The sequence below is a fragment of the Xyrauchen texanus genome, chromosome 14 (assembly GCF_025860055.1).
Source record: "Xyrauchen texanus isolate HMW12.3.18 chromosome 14, RBS_HiC_50CHRs, whole genome shotgun sequence".
Taxonomy (NCBI): domain Eukaryota; kingdom Metazoa; phylum Chordata; class Actinopteri; order Cypriniformes; family Catostomidae; genus Xyrauchen; species Xyrauchen texanus.
In genome coordinates this window covers 32,674,853-32,696,092 of record NC_068289.1, presented here as the reverse complement: position 1 = coordinate 32,696,092, position 21,240 = coordinate 32,674,853, and the positions used below count along the sequence as shown (strand labels likewise).

Here is a 21,240-nt window from a genome sequence, read left to right as displayed (position 1 = left end):
TCTGGGCCAGGCTTCCAACGGGGGCCCCGGGCTTCCTCCGGGCAAGGTAACTCCTCCTTTTGCTGTTTTTTCCATAGAGTCTTTTTGAATATATATATATATATATATATATATATATATATATATATATATACAGTGAGGAAAATAAGTATTTGAACACCCTGCTATTTTGCAAGTTCTCCCACTTAGAAATCATGGAGGGTCTGAAATTGTCATCGTAGGTGCATGTCCACTGTGAGAGACATAATCTAAAAAAAAAATCCAGAAATCACAATGTATGATTTTTTAACTATTTATTTGCATGATACAGCTGCAAATAAGTATTTGAACACCTGTCTATCAGCTAGAATTCTGACCCTCAAAGACCTGTTAGTCTGCCTTTAAAATGTCCACCTCCACTCCATTTATTATCCTAAATTAGATGCACCTGTTTGAGGTCGTTAGCTGCATAAAGACACCTGTCCACCCCATACAATCAGTAAGAATCCAACTAGTGACATGGCCAAGACCAAAGAGCTGTCCAAAGACACTAGAGACAAAATTGTACACCTCCACAAGGCTGGAAAGGGCTACGGGGAAATTGCCAAGCAGCTTGGTGAAAAAAGGTCCACTGTTGGAGCAATCATTAGAAAATGGAAGAAGCTAAACATGACTGTCAATCTCCCTCGGACTGGGGCTCCATGCAAGATCTCACCTCGTGGGGTCTCAATGATCCTAAGAAAGGTGAGAAATCAGCCCAGAACTACACGGGAGGAGCTGGTCAATGACCTGAAAAGAGCTGGGACCACCGTTTCCAAGGTTACTGTTGGTAATACACTAAGACGTCATGGTTTGAAATCATCCATGGCACGGAAGGTTCCCCTGCTTAAACCAGCACATGTCAAGGCCCGTCTTAAGTTTGCCAATGACCATTTGGATGATCCAGAGGAGTCATGGGAGAAAGTCATGTGGTCAGATGAGACCAAAATAGAACTTTTTGGTCATAATTCCACTAACTGTGTTTAGAGGAAGAAGAATACCATCCCAAGAACACCATCCCTACTGTGAAGCATGGGGGTGGTAGCATCATGCTTTGGGGGTGTTTTTCTGCACATGGGACAGGGCGACTGCACTGTATTAAGGAGAGGATGACCGGGGCCATGTATTGCGAGATTTTGGGGAACAACCTCCTTCCCTCAGTTAGAGCATTGAAGATGGGTCGAGGCTGGGTCTTCCAACATGACAATGACCCGAAGCACACAGCCAGGATAACCAAGGAGTGGCTCTGTAAGAAGCATATCAAGGTTCTGGCGTGGCCTAGCCAGTCTCCAGACCTAAACCCAATAGAGAATCTTTGGAGGGAGCTCAAACTCCGTGTTTCTCAGCGACAGCCCAGAAACCTGACTGATCTAAAGAAGATCTGTGTGGAGGAGTGGGCCAAAATCCCTCCTGCAGTGTGTGCAAACGTTTGACCTCTGTAATTGCAAACAAAGGCTACTGTACCAAATATTAACATTGCTTTTCTCAGGTGTTCAAATACTTATTTGCAGCTGTATCATACAAATAAATAGTTAAAAAATCATACATTGTGATTTCTGGATTTTTTTTTATATTATGTCTCTCACAGTGGACATGCACCTACGATGACAATTTCAGACCCTCCATGATTTCTAAGTGGGAGAACTTGCAAAATAGCAGGGTGTTCAAATACTTATTTTCCTCACTGTATATATATATATATATATATATATATATATATATATATATATATATATATATATATATATATATGCAGTTCAAGTCTGTTTACATACACCTTAGCCAAATACATTTAAACTCAGTTTTTCACAATTTCTGCCCACATATTTTCTATCGGAATGAGGTCAGGGCTTTGCGAAGGCCACTCCAATACCTAGACTTTGTTTTACTTAAGCCACCTTGCCACAAATTTGGAGGTATGCTTGGGATCATTGTCCATTTTGATGACCCATTTGCGACAGAGCTTTAACTTCCTGGCTGATGTCTTGAGATTTTCCTTCAATATATCCACATAATTTTCCTTCTTCATAATGTCATCTATTTTGTGAAGTGCACCTCCAGCACTCCTCCAGCAAAGGACCCCCACAACATGATGCTGCAACCCTCATGCTTCATAGTTGGGACGGTGTTATTCAGCTTGCAAACTCTTTTTCCTTCAAACATAATGATGGTCATTATGGCCAAACAACATTTTTTTTTTAATTAGACCAGAGGACATTTCTTCAGAAAGTAAGGTCCCCATGTGCACTTGCAACCTGTAGTATGGCTTTTTTATGGCAGTTTTGTATTGGTGGCGTCTTCCTTACTGAGAACCATTCCAAGTTATGTTGATATAGGACTTGTTTTATAGTGGATATAGATTCTTGTCTACCTGTTTCCTCCAAAATCTTCACAAGGTCCTTTGTGTTGTTCTGGGATTGATTTGCACTTTTTGTACCAAATTATGTTAATCTATAGGAGACAGAATGTGTCTCCTTCCTGAGCGCTATGATGGTTGTGTGGTCCCATGGAGTTTATGCTTGCATACTATTGTTTGTACAGATGAACGTGGTACCATCAGGCATTTGGAAATTGCTCCCACCAGACTTGTGGAGGTTCACACATTTTTTTCTGATGTCTTGGCTGATTTCTTTTGATTTTCCCAAGATGTCAAGCAAACAGACACTAAGTTTGAAGCTAGGCCTTAAAATACCTCCACAGATATACCTCCAATTCAGTACAAATCCTATCAGAAGCTAATTGTGTAATTGTCTAAAGCAGGGGTGCCCACACCTGTAACATGCGTTAAATTCTTGCATTCAAAACACTTGAAGGAGCGCAAAAGCGAACTCAAGATTTGTTTAAAGATTGAGTATTAAACTATATTTAACTTGACACAGTGACCTAAACATTTTATGTTTATGACGCAACTCACCTGAGACACTACACAAGCATGTCTGACGCTGGTGTAAATTGACGGGTCCTTAAATAAGCCCTCATAATAAATCTCACACTGATTGACAAATTCACTTGTGAAATGGATTGCTGTGAACTGTATATATGCCAATGATTGGCTTATGTTCATATATATAAGATGTCTATAATTTTTTAATATTTAAAGATAACTATGTATAATTATTTCATCATTATATATTGAATTATTGTTATATGAGGGCCTTTCTCAGCAAATATTTGTATATGCGATTAAATGCGACAATCGGGACACTGTGTAATTAATTAGATAAAAAAATTGTAATCGATTTACAGCCCTAATATATATATATATATATATATATATATATATATATATATATATATATATATATATATATATAAATAAATAAAGCAACATTTCCCTCTAATTTCTCTCTACTGTAATGCAGACAGCAATTTTTATTTTATTATTACATAATTTACTATACTACTTTTAATTTTGGGGAGATTTTAATAAAAAAAAATGAAAGGCAGTTCAGCAAATACTACCATCATGCATGAACACTTTGTTATTTAATTTATTTATTTGATTATTGCATTCAAATCATTAGAATAATATAATGGGGGTTCCTTAAGTGTCATGAATATAATGTCACAATCTCAATTGTCTTAAATTAGGCTTAATTGTTTTTCACAATATAATTTCTTTCTTTTGCTGTAAAACTGAAAGAATTTTTTTTATTATTTAATCATGATCTAATTAAATTATACCTATGGCTTTTATTTGTGATTTAAACCTATAAATGTGGTAAACTAATAAACATTCTGTTATCTATATTTGTATATTTAATTTACAACCAGGATTTTCCTCTGAAACTCTGTTCTCATTTCCTAAATCTCAGATCTCACTTCTTGTTGTGGACACTGTCATGCACAACTCTTGTGAGCATTGTATGCAAAACTCTATCAGGCAATTCATTACTGGACCAAATCATGTGTCTCACCACGTTATAAGCCTCATGCATTTCAGCTGACTTTCCAGCCTGATTTTAACAATACTCTGTATAGTGATCACACTACCTTGAGAACAAAGTGCCACTGGGCACATTTGTAAGTGGTTTGGGTAAAATAATGCTGCCTGTAGGGAAGTTTCTGCAATGATTTATAGCACAAACCAACAGGCATCAGACTAAAGTTTACATAAATACAGTAAAATTATATTAAAGTTACATTAGGTTGTCACATGCCAAACAGTTGACTATAATAATAATAATACAATGTTACAAATTTCTTAGAGATGGCAAGATCCAACTTAAAAGGGCTTTATTTCTCACAGCTTCACAGTAAATGTATATATGTTCCATTTTTCAGTGGGCACACTCAAATTAATGCTTTTCAGCAACCCCCCTTCTCTATGTGGACTGGGCCATCTTTTATCTCCCACGAATCTCACTGTACACATAGAAATCGTAATTAGTAACAATTCATCTCAGGTGGATGTCCTTACTGCTTTCTCTTTCCCCAGATGGGCACTCGACCATGCCCTCACCTCCACATACCACCACCGTCCGACTCAGGCTGGGGGAACTGTCCGGACTGCATACCCCCTTTCTGGAGAGGAAGTATGCAACAGCCATCCGTTTCCCTAGTATGTGGACCATCTCGAACTTATATGGATGGAGTGCCAGATACCAATGTTTGATCCTGGCATTGGCATCCTTCATGCGGTGGAGCAATTGGAGTAGGGCAGTGGTTCTCCCCCGGGGGGACGCGGACACTCTCCCGGGGGGGCGCGAGTAGGCTACGATGGAAGGGAAAAAAACTGGGAAAAAAAAATTTTTGGGCACATTTTTTTTATAACTAAACTACTGTCATAAAAAGTTATAGTTTTGTATATACATAACTCCTGAATAAAAATTTAAATGTGTTTGGACTGATTTAAAAAAAAAGTTTTGAACAAATTTGATTGGTTTGTCGATAGTGAGCGCAAATGCAGGTGATAAGCAAGTGGTTTCATTAAGCGAGTCATTGAGTCGTTCATTCAAATGATTCGTTCAAACGGCCGATTCATCAAGAATGAGACAGATATTTGTGAATGGGTCATTGAATCTTTGACTCAACCAATTCGTTCACAACACTGAATCATTCAAAACACGATTGAGTATTGCTGTGAGATGCGCTATGCTAAATAAATAACAATACATTGTTGTAACAGCAATATCTCCAAGTTTTGTTTTTCACTGTAAAAATGAGAGTTCAAGCACTGATTATAACACGAACAAATCATCCTCCTGGCGGCTTTTTTTTTTTTTGTCAAAAGCGACAAATCCAGCGACTTTTACTGGTGTTTTTGGAGACTTTGGTGGTGTTTGGAGACTCGAAAGCACGAATCACTCTGCAGTTAGGCCTACTGTGCTCCACGAACAGCGGGTGCTGCCGTGAGCCCCTCTCCCGTCCAAAAGCACTCACAGGTTGGGCCTCTGTAGCCTCGCGCAGCAGTCAGAGCAGAGAGGAGACACACACACCCATCCGCGTCCAGGCTGCAAATGAATCGCGCATGCGCATGGCCGCCGCCGTTCCTGCCCTGGATTACAGAGCGGGGTATAAATGTAAATGTTCACTCACTCTCACACAACAATAAATCACTGCATTTAAATTGACTCACGACATAGCTTTCCATTCACTCTAGTCTAGTCTCTTGCCAAGTTCGCTTGTGCCAGCTCTCGCTAGTCTTATCAATCTCGATTTACATAGGCCTTTACTACAAAACCCCAATAGTCTTTTTAAAGACTAAACCCACAAACATTCTTTTTTAAGATTAGATCAAATCTCAGCCCTAGCCAGTATTTTTTTTTTAACTGCTAGGCAGTTGCTACACTTAGCTAAAACTACCCACACGACTAAGACACACACACACACACACACACACACACACACACTGACGAGGACTACAATCGTTAAGTATTAAAATAAAATCTGAATTGTCTGCAAAATAATTATTTTGTTTGTTTAATTAAAGATTGTGCCTAAGTCCCGACTGATTAGCCCCTGATACGTCTCTCAACATACACCACACACACAGTTACATATTGCCTAAACTTGATTGAAAACACATCAAAATGGAGAAATTTCTTGTGAGGACCAACAAGCCAACCGATGCACCACCAGCTGCAAAAAAGCTTCGAAGGTACGATGAAGCATACCTGCAATTTGGGTTTACAGTCACAGCTGATCTGAGACCTCAGTGTGTCGTGTGTGCCGAGGTGCTGGCAAATGACAGTATGAAGCCCTGCAAATTAAAAAGGCACCTCGAAACAAAGCATGCTGGCATTAAAAATAAACCAGCTGAATATTTTAAAAGAAAGCTTGATGGCCTCCATCAGCAACAGGCAACCATTTCAGTGCACAGCACTGTGTCTAAACAGTGTTTGGAGGCATCGTATGTAGTGGCCAAAAGGATCGGTAAACTGGGTTAACCGCATACAATCGCCGAGACTCTCATTTTGCCGGCAGCGCAAGACATGTGCAGAATAATGATGTGCGATAGTGCAGCAGCCAAACTCGGAGCAGTACCACTGTCCAGTGACACAGTCGCTAGGAGAATTGTAGACATGTCCAATGATATCAGAGAGCAACTGATAGAGTTCGTAAAAAAGAGTCCTTACTACGCACTGCAGCTGGACAAATCCACTGATATTGCTGGGCAGGCACAGCTCCTCACCTATGTCAGGTATCTGCGGGACAAGGCGATTGAGGAGGATGTCCTGTTTTGCTGGCCTCTTCAGTTGCACACTACAGGAGAAGCCATTTTCAATGTCCTTGATATTTTTATCCGTGAAAATGGTTTGGCTTGGGACCGATGCGTTGGCCTATGCACGGATGGTGCGCAGGCAATGACGGGTCGTGAGCGTGGCCTAGCTGCTCGCGTTCAGCAAGTAGCTCCACTTGTGAAATGGACACATTGCATGGTCCATCGCGAAGCACTAGCTGCTAAAAAAATGCCGGTTCTCTTTGACTCCGTGCTGAACCAATCCGTGAAAATAATAAATCTCATTTAATCACGGCCGCTAAGCTCTCGCTTGTTTGGGGTCCTCTGCCAGGAGATGGGGTCAGGGCACGAACAGCTGCTTCTGCACACTGTTCGCTGGCTCTCCAGGGGGCGGGTGTTACAGCGGTTGTATGAGCTGCGAGAGGAGGTGAAGTGGTTTTTGACAGAAATCAAATCAGATCTGGCGAAGCATCTGGATGACACTATGTGGCTTGCGTCTCTGTCCTATTTGGTCGATATATTTGACCGCTTGAATGGCCTCAACCTGTCTTTGCAAGGCCGCGAAACTCATATTTTGCTCCTTGCAGACAAAGTGCATGCCTTCACACAAAAACTAGACCTCTGGCATGGCCGCATCAGTCGAGGGAACTGCGACATGTTCCCCAACCTTGCAGACTTTATCACTGATGCAGGCACATCACACGATTTCTCCTCCCTATTTCAATCAGCGTCTGAGCACCTGTCAGCAATGAGAAAACAATTTGCGACGTACTTTAAAGAGGATTATCGCTCTTTTGCGTGGGTTCGAGATCCGTTTGTGTGCACAGCAAACGAGCTATCAATTGATATGCAGGAACAGCTTATTGAGCTGAAGAGTGACAGTAGACTGAAGGAACTCTTTAGCTCCTGCCCTCTTTCGTCATTCTGGGCAGCATTGATGCAGGAATACCCTGAACTCTGTGACGTCGCCTTGAAGATTCTCCTTCCTTTCGCGTCGACATATTTGTGTGAGGCAGGATTCTCAAAAATGACTGCACTCAAAACGAAATACCGCAATCGTGCACAAATCGAGGATGATTTGAGGCTATGTTTATCAAACATTGAGCCAAGAATTGAGGATCTTTGCAAGGCAAAGCAGGCTCAGGTCTCACATTAACATCACCTACCAGCAAGCTTCTGTAAAAATGCAGATGATGCCTACTATTAGGCCTAGTAATAATAACAATAATAAAGCATAAATTAATATCAGAGGTCTGGTGCCAATTCCCAATTATAGCAATAGCCTAGTAATGATAATAGGCCTACTGATGATGATAATAATAATAATAACAACAATAAAGCATGTAACCTCATATAATTATATAGCAATAGCCTAGTAATGATGATAGGCCTACTACTACTCATAATAATAATAATAATAATGCCTGCAAGCTCACAGTAGAAGTCTGGTGCTACTGCCAATTATAATAATAATAATAATAATAATAACAACAATAAAGCATGGGGCGGGGCGGGGTGGGGAGCACTGGGGCCCCAGCTTGCAAAAGGTTGAGAACCCCTGGAGTAGGGCATGGTCCGAACAGAGGATGAATGCTTGTCCCAACAAATAGTAGCGGAGATTGCCAAACACACCTTCTCTATGGTTCTGTAATTCGTCTCTCTCATTGAGAGCTTTCGACTAATATACAGCACCGGGTGCTCCTCCCCCTCCACCACTTGGGAAAGAACAGCATCCAGCCACCTGTCCATTGCATCCGTCTGTAAAAAAAAAAAAGGGAGCGAGAAATCAGGGGAATGCAGAAGAGTCCCACCACAAAGTGCAATTTTTACCTGTGTGAAAGCCTGTTGGCACTGCTCAGTCCACTTGAGTCTGGAGCTCCTTTTTAGTGAAATCAGTTAGTGGGCTGGTGACGTTCAAATAATTAGGCACAAACCATCAATAATAGCCAGCTAGCCCCAAGAACTGTTTCATCTCCTTTTTGGTCTTAGAACTCAGGCAGTTTGCAATCGCTGCAATTTTATCAATTTGGGGTCGCACTTGCACATGCCCTAAGTGGAACCCCAGATACTGTACCTGCAGTCCAATTGCACACTTCTTCAGGTTTGTCATGAGTCCCACTCATCGCAGTGACCTCAGAACCGCCCCGAGATGCTGCATGAGCCGCTGCCAATCATTAATGTAAGAAATGATATTATCCAAGTAAGCAGCGGCATACGCAACTCCAACATACTGGCCCGAACCTCAAGCCCATACCGGTGGCAGCAGCTTCCTCCTCCTGAGAGGAAGAATGGGTAGAGCCGGAAGAGAGAGAGGCACACTCTCGGGGGATTGTTCCACCATTTCCGGGGGAATGGGATAGGTTGGAAGGAAGGAGGGGGAGGGCCGGGGTGGGCTCACAGAGAGAGAGAGAGAGCGGAGCGTGCCACTCCCCAGGTACGCTGCTAAATGGTCCTCCGCCATCAATTCGTTCGGTAGTCAGGAGATGAATTGCTCCAGCACCACAAAATCAATGACATGCCCTACGTCGCTGGGCTCCCACTGCTGGCAGGCATCATGGAGCTGTTGAGAAATGGCAAACGGGCAGCCAGCTTTGCTGAGCATCATGGATTGGAACCGCTGGTGGTGCTACTCTGGACTGTTGGGCCTCCCTGGTCAGGACTGCCCATTATGTCCACGGCCAATCTAGGGCTTGGGCCAGGCACCTAGAGCTCCAGAAATGCCCCAGGATCGTCTTGCACCTCCATCTTCGTGAGCAACACTTGGGAGTTCGCTGCTGCTGGGGTCCCGGTGTCTACCCCCTCCTGAGGTGCCAAGCTCTGCAATGCCCAGCGGTCCTCCTCTTGGCCTCGAAGGAGTGCCTCGATGTGCTGTTGCTGCTCCGCCTGTAGATCTATGAAGGCCTGGTGTTGGGCCTGGTGGATGCTGGCGAGGGATCGGAAGACTTCCTCCAGTGGCGAAGATGACGCCATAGCAGTGTAACTTCCTCAAAGTAAAACAATAAATAATAATAAAATATTTGTATGCACATACCAACAACAATAGTACACCTACACATATCGATACTGACTGAATATTGCACAATAGTCTCTTTTAGTACAGAAGAGGGGATGAGATCATATTGCTGGTTTTTCAAATATACAATATTTAATATTTCAGGGTAATGTAAACTATTTAAGCCAAAGACATCACCACAATCAGTACCTTCGATGTCACTCCTCTCTCTACTGATTGAAAATATAAGGGCAACATTTCTGAACTAGATGTTCTGATTAAAATCTTAACTGAATTTATAGCAGATCTACTTGAGGGCCCTGGGCACATGCAACATGAGAATCCAAGTGATGGCTGAATCTCATAAGCCCTGTCAAGAACATGTGCAGGTCATGTTTTACCACATGATCAACAGAATATATTATATTCCTATTTCTTTTGGGGTCAAATGTGACCTGGGCATTTTCTTGCAGTTTTTGTGAGATTCACCCAGATATGTTTCAGCTCTATAAAACATATAAATAACGAAAGCCTTCCACCAAAGTCACATACCCAGATAGCAAAAAATGTCCGCACGGCTTCGTTTTGCCGCCGTCCCCAAGCTGTCGGCTATAGGTGCGTCTCACTGGCGGGGATGAAGCGTTTGCCGCCGAATTCGTCACGCCCATTTCCCAGATAGCAAAAAATGTCCGCACGGCTTCGTTTTGCCGCCGTCCCCAAGCTGTCGGCTATAGGTGCGTTCAGACAGCGGGCCGCCCGCTTCATTTTCTCTGGCGGTTGCCTCGCGGCCGGCCGGCGGCAAGCCGCTTTGAAATACGAGGACAGCTTAGACTCTCAAAATCGACCAGCCATGTTGGCTATTATTATTTTTTGCTCCAAAGCCATTAGGGTTTATAACAGATTCTTGACTCTTGATTCCATGATAAGGTAAGGTTTAGGAAATGACATTTAAATTACTTTGAAACTCTGAAGCGATTATACAGTAATATATGTAAAATATATTGAATTATTTATGCACAGGTGAAAATTGTTTACATTTATTTGATTGATGCACATTGAGACATGCACCAATAAACCAAAAATAATTCCTTTTTGTAAAACTTACTTGGCAATAAATATCTTTCTGATTCTGATTAGGTTTTAAAATAGATATTTAATACAGGGTATGAACAATTTAGCAGAATAAATTGATGAAGTTAGACTTTTCACCAATGCCTGTATCAGTGAACAGTGAAAGACATCTGCAACATGGCCAAAATATCGGGTAGCCTATACTTTAATTATTTTTTATTAATTTGCAACCATGGTGATATCTATCATAAACATGAAAATCCCTGTTTTGACGTGAAGGATAAACTCAATGAAAAAGCGAAATTATCCTCTGGTTTCACACTTGCACAGAAATTTCGTTTATGTCTACATTTTTTCCAACCTCGATTTTTTTTGTTATTTTACCTTTTACAGGTTTTGCAATTTGACCTGTACAAATGTTTAAGAAAGTGTTAAAGTCCCTGTAAAGGTAATAAAAAAATCTAAACGCATTATAAATGTTAAAAATGTATTGCTAAAACACATGACAAAGACTGAACAGTGAAGTTCCGCTGTCGCCAAATCTGTTTCCGGTTTACTTGCGCGTCGCCCAAAATGTCTGTTTTTACTCGACGTCTCCAGAATCTTCCGAAAATACGCGTCAGCGATGTTCATCGCATTGTTGATGCCTGGTCCCCTGCTCTGACAAGCAAGAGGGACAAGGGCTTTAAACTCTACATATCGAGTTATCTGCACAACTACAAGGGTAAGTGTTTTAATCTAATGTGGTGTGCCGGCAGATAGCGGCTAAGCTAGTTCACCACGTGTTCATTTTTAATGTAACGTTAGTATAGAAGCTTGTTTTTTCTTAGTTTTAAAGCAGACTGTTTGTTAATTTTTGTGATAATTGTGATATCAATTATATTAACTTGGTCTCCTCTCAGTTTCTAATAAAGATCAGGACACCGGTGAAGTCACTGTCAGGGCATTGTGTTACAGGTCCATGAGGAAAACAGATAAACCTCACAGTTGAGTGTATGGTGAAGCTAGAATTAATAAGACCGCAGTTATAGGCTTGTTACTTTAATAGCCCGATGTTCCTGGGGACTCGGCTAAGGTTATTCATGATTAATGTAACTCAAATGAAAACAGTTATTGTAGGCAGGTAAGTTTCCCTAACTGGTCCCCTCTGTGTAAAATGCGTTCTTATTCAAGTTTTCAACTCAGTCATTCGTTTAAGATGCAATCTTGTGTTATAAGTAGGCTATCATGATTATACAGTGAGCAAGCTATATAAATAAGTATTTAATATAATAAGTGTAGAGCAACAACCGAGGGTGTAAGGTAAAGGCTGAATATTGTAGATTTATTACAATATGTTGCATGTTTGAATTAAAATACCTGTGGATATGCAGGAGCACACACTCTACAAAGGCCTGACTGGAGATTTGCCTGATCTATCCGTCCTTCAGGTGAGTAGGGATATAACAATAGCACATTTCACTGTACAGTATGATATATCAACCAAAATCTGTATACCAATATTTCATTTTCTTTTTCCTCCCTTTTACAAACAAATATTCTGCTTCAAAGAAAAAAATGAAATTGATGTTATCATAAGGGTTCTTCATTATGAACTTGTATGCCATGCATAACATACTGTGGATAGAAATTACAGGGAAAGTTACTGGTATGATAATTGTGGTTATATTATATTACTATTATATTTAGTGTATTATATCAATATATTGTTACTTCCCAGATGACAGCGGCTCGCTTCAAGAGCAGGTGAAGCAAGTTGGGACAATGTTGAAGACATTTGCTCGCACTGGGCAATCGGGTACAACTTGCAAACAACACCTGTGGTTGTTGGTGTAATTCCCACTGGGGCCACCTGTACATGTAGTAGACCTAGATATAAATGTCATAGTTTAGTATTTGAAGGTCCAGGACTGACTACTTTATTCTTTTATTCTGGGAACCCCTGTAGGTGCAGATCAAACCCTAATGCTGCGATGTCTTGGGAGTTTGGCGATGTTGTGCGTAGCATGGACGACAAAATGCTATGCTGCAACGTTTCAGTGCCAATGTGTCTGTTGGAGAGTTATCCCTGACAGGGGATCTGTTACTCCCCCCTAGACACCCAGGAACATTTGGCGTTGCTTGACAACAGTTTGAGGCAGGATAAAGAGCTCCAGCAACGATTTGTAAGTGTGCCGATTTCGTTTATAACGGTATAGGGTAATCTAAAAAGTACAATTAAGATCGTACACTGCATATTCTACAGTCTGAATCCACAGCCTGTCACATTTTATATTTATGAGAAGCTTCAGAGAAATGTAATTTGTAACATGTTTTTTTGTATTTTCAGCTTCGGTTTTTGGCAATCAAATGTGGGAGGGACCTAAAGACAACCGTGTGGCGAATGCTTCAGAGTATCTTCTCTAATCACCTTTCCATCAATACAACCTGGACTGGTGTAGGGGATAAAGCATGTTTTAGAGACATGTTCCTGAAGACCATTGTTCAAATTAAGTTGGATATTTTTTTATATTTAAGTAGATGTGTATGACCTTATGCCATTCAAATGGAATGACAGATCTTTATTTTCTACAGGAGCCATCCGGAAGAACCCAGCAACACAGGATGCCACTGATGAGGCGATCCAGGTTAACGTTACGCGTTACCTGAAAGGAGCATCTGAACATGAAGGTGGAAAAGGCGCCGCACAGCTGAGAGGGACCCACAGCCGAACCCTTAAACCTAGGCTGACTACTGACACCCCAGCATCACTGACAACTGGAACCCTTTCTTTATCCTGCAGTCAGTAACATCAAGACCCCTAAAAAAGCCTGCTAAAAGTGTCAGACTACACTCACCCAATCCACACTGTTCACTGTGGAAATTGCTCTTTTTTTTTTTTTTTTCTCGTGACCCTGCTTTGAGGGCAGCTCCTTGGATGAATATGGGATGGTTTGTCCTTTTATACAGGCGCACGAGGAATCACTGAAGATATGCCAATTTGCACTGCCTCATTCTGGAGGTCGGGGAAAACCGGTGATTCTTAGCCCAGAAGTCCCCAACCTCTCCAGACATTCTGATTGGCTGTGTTCTCTACAGCCAAATTTTCTGCTGTTAATTATATTTATTCCCACTTGTTGTCATGTGTAAGTTCAATGTCAAAATGTATATTATACCTGCACATTCCTTGATACCAAAGATCTCAATTATTTCATATACAATTTGCTGCTTATTTCATTGTTACAGTGCTTAACTATTCTATTTTTAAATATAGCTTGTAAATCCTAGATTATACATCTAATACTTGATATTTGCACATTATCTGGTATCAAATATTCTACTTACCGTGACTTTAGTATTGGCTTATTTCATTCCGTCAGTGCTTAACAATTCTATTATAGTTTGTAAATCCTATTTCATACCTCTGATACTTGATATTGCACATTAACTAGTACCAAAAATTCTACTTTCATTCCATCACAGTGTTTAACTGTTATTCTATTGTAACATATAGCTTGTAAATCCTTGTGCCACAAGTCAGCATTGCAGTTATAATGGTATATTCTACTCCAGAGCTTTACTCTAAATTATTACCACTTAACCTATTGTTAGAAATGACTTGTAAATATGATGTTATACCTCAATTTATTTGGTATCCTGCACTTTCTTTGGTGCCAAATATCCTCATTGCTTGTGTTTACTGGTAATTCTTTTCATCCCAGAGCTGACCTCTTTATATTATTAACAATTATTGTAAGTGTTACAATAGTGTTTTTAAAAAAAAAAAGAAATTGGAAACCTGCATGTTCTTTTGTGTGTGTATATATAATGTTTGTATTTTTCTGTTATTTATATTTCAGTGATCTGACATCTTGTTTCAATGACAGACTGTACTTTGAAATGTGGAATTAAAACGCCAAATGGAAATTTGTCTGGTTTGATCAATCATTATTCTTGATAAACTGCATGCTATAAATATATATATATATATATATATATATATATATATATATATATATATATATATATATATACATATAAGCAAGCGGCAGATCGCTTGAAAAAAGCGTTTTCCTCCGACGGTCCGCCTTCGATATAACGGCGGCGGAGCGGCGGCTGGCCGTCCGCGTATCGAAGGCGGTAGGAAGGCGGCTGCCGCTTTTAAAAAGCGGCTACCGCCGGCGGACCGCCGTCGAACGTGTTTGCGATATCGCCATTCTGCCGCTTCTACTGCCGCCGGCGCACCGCAAGCGGACCGCCGACTTCTTGATATCTGGGTATATCCTTGCCAAAACCAATAACATTATTACGTGAGGAGTGCTATTTACATTCATTGCATTCCATCTCAAGTACCTCTGAAATATCAGATTTGCCCTTAGTAAACTTGATCTGGGGTCATATTACAAAAACATCTTAACGGTAGATTCCTGTCTTTTTTTGTTTAGTAACCATGGTGAACATTTAGACAAATATCTCAGCTCTGTACGTCCTCACAGTGCAAGTGAATGGTGGCCAAAATATTGAAGCTCCAAAATGCACATAAATGCAGCATGAAAGTAATCCATAAAACAGTGGTTAAAATATATAACTTCAGAAACTATATGATAGGTGTGGGTGAGAAACAATATTTAACTCCTTACTGCCCAATAGGTGGCGATATGCATGAAGCATGTGAATAGCCAAAAACAAAAGAAGAAGAATGTGAATGTGAAAGTGGAGATTGATGGTAAAAAGGAATAAAATATTATTCTGTTTCTCACCAACACTAATTATATCACTTCCAAAGATATGTATTTAAACAATGGAGTCTTAAGAATTACTTTTATGCTTATTCTTCTAAAAATCTTAATTTGTGTTTAGCAGAAGATTGAAAGTCATGCACATCTGGGATGGCATGAAGGTGAGTACATGATGAGAAAATGTTCATTCTTGTGTGAACTATCCCTTTAAGATTTATAGACCCGAAATTAAAATTAGTTTTGTGACTGTTAGTGACATTTTAGTCCATGTGCTTTTTGGTCATCTACAGTATATGCAATAGTGTACAGTACTTCTAAACATAGACAAAATTCACTTTTAGCATATATAACCCAGCAATAGATTAGCGAGTAGCCAAACATCATGGCAGCCCAAACAACCTGTTTCACTAGGAAATACATCAATGCTTGAAAGTAAACAGCACTCGTTAAGTAATTTCACAGTGTCTTTGTGAAAGGGAATGTTGGTAAAACAGCCCCTGGTGCCAAGCCAAGTACTGTATAACACAGGACATCATGAAATACTTTTACACCTACCTCAAGTATTTGCTGAAAGTAAACTCACTGTAGAAAGTGTTGACAGAAGTGACATTTTGTACTCCACACTGGCTTAACTGGTTTACATAAGCATAGTCCTCATCAAGCTGAGAAACCAACAGGGATAATTTGCCATCATTATAGGGCCTAACGAATTACAAATTCTTACTTGTTAAACTTACAAGTTTAACTTGCTCAAGCCAGATATCAGCATTCATTCTGCCTCTAATTTGAAGAAACATATCAAAGTAAATTTCACATTTCTGCTTACTAAATTCTGTGTCTATAACATAGCCTGTAATTTAACTATCTATCACTGAGATTATTGGGCTGCTGTGAGAGATTAATGCAGTGTAATCAAGAGGGCTGGGCAATAAAATGATCTAGATGTTTATCAGAAAAAAGTGAATGTCCTCGATCAAACAATCGTGATCGCAAGAGCACCACTGGTTGGTTGATCTAGATGAAATATAAAAGATTGACTTTTTATTTCCTGACATCTGTTGCTGCATGTTGTTTGATTGACAGGCGACTAATGTTTGAGTGCTAATGCACCTAAATGATCAAATACACATTATAATTCCACCAACACCCGTCTTGATGAGAATTTAACGTAAACTAAGTCGTTTATGTGTAATTGAATTAAAATAGTGGGACAAAAAGCCTGAAGTGTCCATTTATCCGAACTGAGCACTGTCTAGTAGGCTATGTCATATAAAGGTTATTAATCAAACAACAATAACAACAAAATGAGAAAGCCACTCACTACTGTTGGCTGAATAACTTTAGTATTAAAAATACATTAAAAGTATTAATGTAATAGAATAAAACAGTGACATTTTTAACAATACAATATTTTGAAAATATTGTTCATTTTTCAATAATACTGACCTGTGAGGTAGAGAGTGTGTTAATTAGTATAATAAATTACCAGGAAAGTACAGATGATAAAATTATGTATAATTATGCTTATCCTTTATAAAAATAGAAAAGTATCAACATTTGCAGAGCAATACTTCAGCAGAACATTCCACCAGTCACAAACTTCAGAAAATTGTGCATTATACATTAGAATGAGAACACAACAATTTCTGGGCTTAAAAGATACAAGAACTAAATCAACGTGGGACATTGTATCTCAAAAGGGGTACAATGTGTTGTCCCCCCATGTGCTACTTAAAGGAATAATTCACACAAAAATGAAAATTATCTTATCATTTACTCACCCTCATGCTGTCTGTCTATGATTTTCTTTAGAATACAAATAAAACATTTTAGAAGAATATTTCAGCTCTGTAGGTCCATTCAATGTAAGTGAAGGGGTGCCAAAATGTTGACGCTCCAAAAAGCACATAAAAGTAGCATAAAAGTAATACATACAATTGCAGTGGTTTAATCCATGACTTCAAAATTGATATGACAGGTGTGGGTGAGAAACAGGTACATTTTTAAGTCAATTTTTGCTAGCAATTATTTTCTCTGCCCAGTAGATGTCGATATGCATGAAGAATGTGAATCACCAAAAACACAAGAAGAAAGTGAAAGTTAATGTGAAGATTGACAGAGCAGGGTGGAGAATTAGTAAGAAAGGAATTTAATATTGATCTGTTTCTCACCACATCTATCATCTCGCTTCTGAAGACATGGATTAAACCACTGGAGTCACATGGATTAGACTACTTTTATGTTGATTTATGTGATTTGTGGAGCTTCAATATAATGATTCACTTTCATTGTATGACCAAAAGAGCTGAGATATTCTTCTGATTTTAATGTAATTGTTTCATACATTACGATTTAAAATGGTGATCTGTGTATTTAAAATAACTTTTTTAATCTTTTCATTTCAGTTATCATGTGTCCCTTTTATATTTTCGAATCAGATGTAGTGTTTATCTTAGATAAGTGATGTATTTAAAAATTTGGCATACAGTGTTAATTATAATGGGGCATAGGTTTTGCAACTCGGTACTCAATACTCAATACTCATGAGAACTTTTAAATGAGCTACTCATTTCCTCTTAGTTTTTAGGACAGCTACTTTTACTCTATTCACATTACATTTTTGGGAAGTAACGTACTTCTACTTGAGTATGATTTTTCAGTACTCTTTCCACCCCTGGAATCCAATTGACAATTGACTGTTATTGAGAATAGATGATGCATATTTGTTTAAAGAACTGGGACTTTTCTTGATTCTCATGCTGTATGTTAAACACTTGTGGAGCATTGCAAATAAAGAGGGCATGGTATGAGCAGCTGGCACAGGTGCCCGTCAACAGACACAATACAGACCCTGGTGTGTAGAGTATGATATAAGGGCAAGTCAGTTCCCGCTGTGCCATAGGATGCCACATTTACCCATTCATGTGACAATTCTGCTAATGTGTTCATTTCAGTGCAAGACGCTTTGGGCCAAAGGTTGCTCAGAAAATAAAAAGACAATGTTATCTTTACTACCAGTTACACTGCAAAGTCTTTTAAAGAATCTTTACCAAAGAATTATTGGATTGTGGTGTTTGCAAGGGGTTTTTTTCCCCAGAGATCAATGTGTGATGATTTTCAGTGTTGTGTGTAATCTGATGATTATCAAGTGATTAGTTACTGTAATCTAATTATTTTTATTAAAATAGTGTAATACATTACATTATAATTCTTATAATCAGATTACAGTAACTGAATTTTGTTTTAGATGCAGAACAGAATACATTTGAGATTCTGTGATAGCAAGTAACAATAACGTCTCAGGTTACTTAACTGTAACCCTTGTTCTCGTTCCACTTTTTCAGGGAACAGGGGTTATAGTTTAGTAACCCAAGACGATCCCTATCAAAAGCTACACTTTCATGCTGCGCTGATTTAGTGCTTTGGGAACACTGTGGATGTCTGGACCCCTTACGGTTGTGTAGTTGTGCTCACAAGAGCGTGAGATGTCTCAGACATGAGCTTGTGATGTTGACTGTCAAGGACAGAAGAGCCCGGAGTGGCATGAATATCCAACTATAAAATCTCATGAAGATGCGCAGAGAGGACCAGCCTGCCGCATTACAAACATGCAACAGAGGGACACCTCTAGCCAAGGCTTTAGAGGAGGCAACCCCTCTGGTTGAGTGAGCCCTGATCCCTACTGGCGAAGCTTGACCATGAGCCTCATAGGCCAGGGCAATACCTTCCCTCACCCAATGCGACATTGTCTGCTTGGTGGTGGCAGCCCCCTTCTTATGGCCCCCATGACAAACAAATAGTTGCCCTGACTTATGCCACTGGCTAGTGCGGTGGATGTAAGCCTGGACACAGTCCGTGAAGTTGTTCCTGATCCGGCATTGTAAACGGCGGGGAACAGAAGGCTTCGAGAGTGACTGGATATACGGCCGAGGAAGGAACCTTAGGCAGGTAGTCAGGATGAGGGTGCAATATTGCTTTAGCCATTCCTGGGGCAAAATCTAAGCAGGATGGCAAGACAGACATAACCTACAAATCAATCGCCATAAGAAAAACCATCTTGAGTGTCAGAAGTTTATCAGATGCTGACTCTAGAGGTTCAAAGGGGGTCTCAACCAGACCCTCAAGGACTATTGCAAAGCGAGCGACCTGAGGATGTTTCCCCAATGGCATCCCGTCAATCAAGGCGTGGCAAGCCAACAGAGTGTCCACATAAACCCTGAGAGTGGCAGGGCATGTGCCTGCTAATACTTTTTCCTGCAGAAAGTCCAGAACTGAAGCAATCTGGGAGTTATCTGGGTCTGCATTATGTGCACTGCACCATCTTTCAAAGACACCCCATTTATTGACATAACTTCTTCTAGTAGAGGCAGCCCTAGCACTTAGAGTGGTCTCGATAACCTCAGGTGGCAGCCCTGTGTGCCTCAGTTGGTACCCTTCAGGGGCCAAACATGAAGTTTCCACAATTCAGGTACACGTAAATTAAAAGGCATGACATAATATTTTTTTATGAATTTGTTCATTGTAGTTAATGTTAATTTATACATATTGTTCATTGTTAGTTCATGTTAGTTCTTAATGATGTTATATTACCATGTTAATTTTTTTTATTAAACTGTATTAGTATATGTAGAGATGAACATTAATCAAGATTAAAATTCTGTAAAAGTTTTGTTAATTTTTCATGTTAATTAATTGTATTACGTTAATGGATACACAACATTATTTCAACATGTTACAATACATTTAATGTAAAGCAATCAAATAATGGCTCCATGGATAGATTACCCAAGATGTAAATATTATCATGCACTTTCTTAACTACTCCTATACTATCTTGTTCACAGAATAGTAAATACATGTCCTCTTTGTTCTACATTGGTGATTGAAATCTCAGTACAAAAGGAAGGATTTATTATTTGTTGTGAATACTACTTCATGTTGCGATAATTTGCCATCATTATAGGGCCTAATTTAACTTTTACATGGATGCCTGTTTACATAGTGCTTTTGTGACTAAGGTTTTTTTTTACAACAGTTAAAAAAAGTTATTCTTTTTTTTTTTATTAAATAAGTTAATTTTGTTCTTATTTTTCAGCAGACAGCATGCTTCATATATTCAGATCAACAGCATTAAGTTAAAGAGGATAAACCTTATAATTTAACTGAACTGTGCACAAGCAGTTAGACACTTACGTTAGCTGCGCTCTGTCCATGTTCTGAATGAATGTACGTTATTGAATGAATAGGGTTTTGCGTGCATTTACTTGAACACAATGTCAATGGTATGACCCCATTTAAGGGTGGCCCAGATTAATCAAGACAGCTGCATGAACATGTCGTTCTCCAGGTTTTCATCGTGTTTGTGAAACAGATGTCTGTTGAGATCACTTGTTAGAACAAATGACTCATATACAGAAATCAAGTAACTGCTTTCCAACTTTCAAAAACCGACAGATGAGTCAAAACAGAGCTTGCATAATAAGAGATACAGATAGATGATGTGATTGTAAATATCCTATAAAATAGTAAAAGAATGCTGATTGATTAACACATCTGTTTCTCACCAACACCCTCATATCACTTCCACAGATATGGATTTAACCACTGGAGTCTTAAGGATTACTTTTATGTTTATTTTTCTAAAAGGTTATGCACATCTGGGATGGCATGAAGGTGAGTACATGATGAGAAAATGTTAATTATTGTGTGAACTATCCCTTTAAGATTTAAAGTTCCAAAATAAAAAATTAGTTTTGTGA

The 21,240-nt window shown here is 39.5% G+C and overlaps 1 protein-coding gene across 1 annotated transcript in view; it reads right to left on the bottom strand.

Moving 5' to 3' along the window:
• LOC127654616 (uncharacterized) overlaps window positions 1-20,692 on the bottom strand; it is a 70,519-nt gene extending 49,827 nt beyond the window's left edge. The window contains exon 1 of the mRNA XM_052141843.1: window positions 20,675-20,692. The gene's annotated coding sequence lies outside the window, so the exon portion shown is untranslated. The remainder of the gene's footprint in view (window positions 1-20,674) is intronic.
• Between the last annotated feature and the right edge of the window lie 548 nt (window positions 20,693-21,240).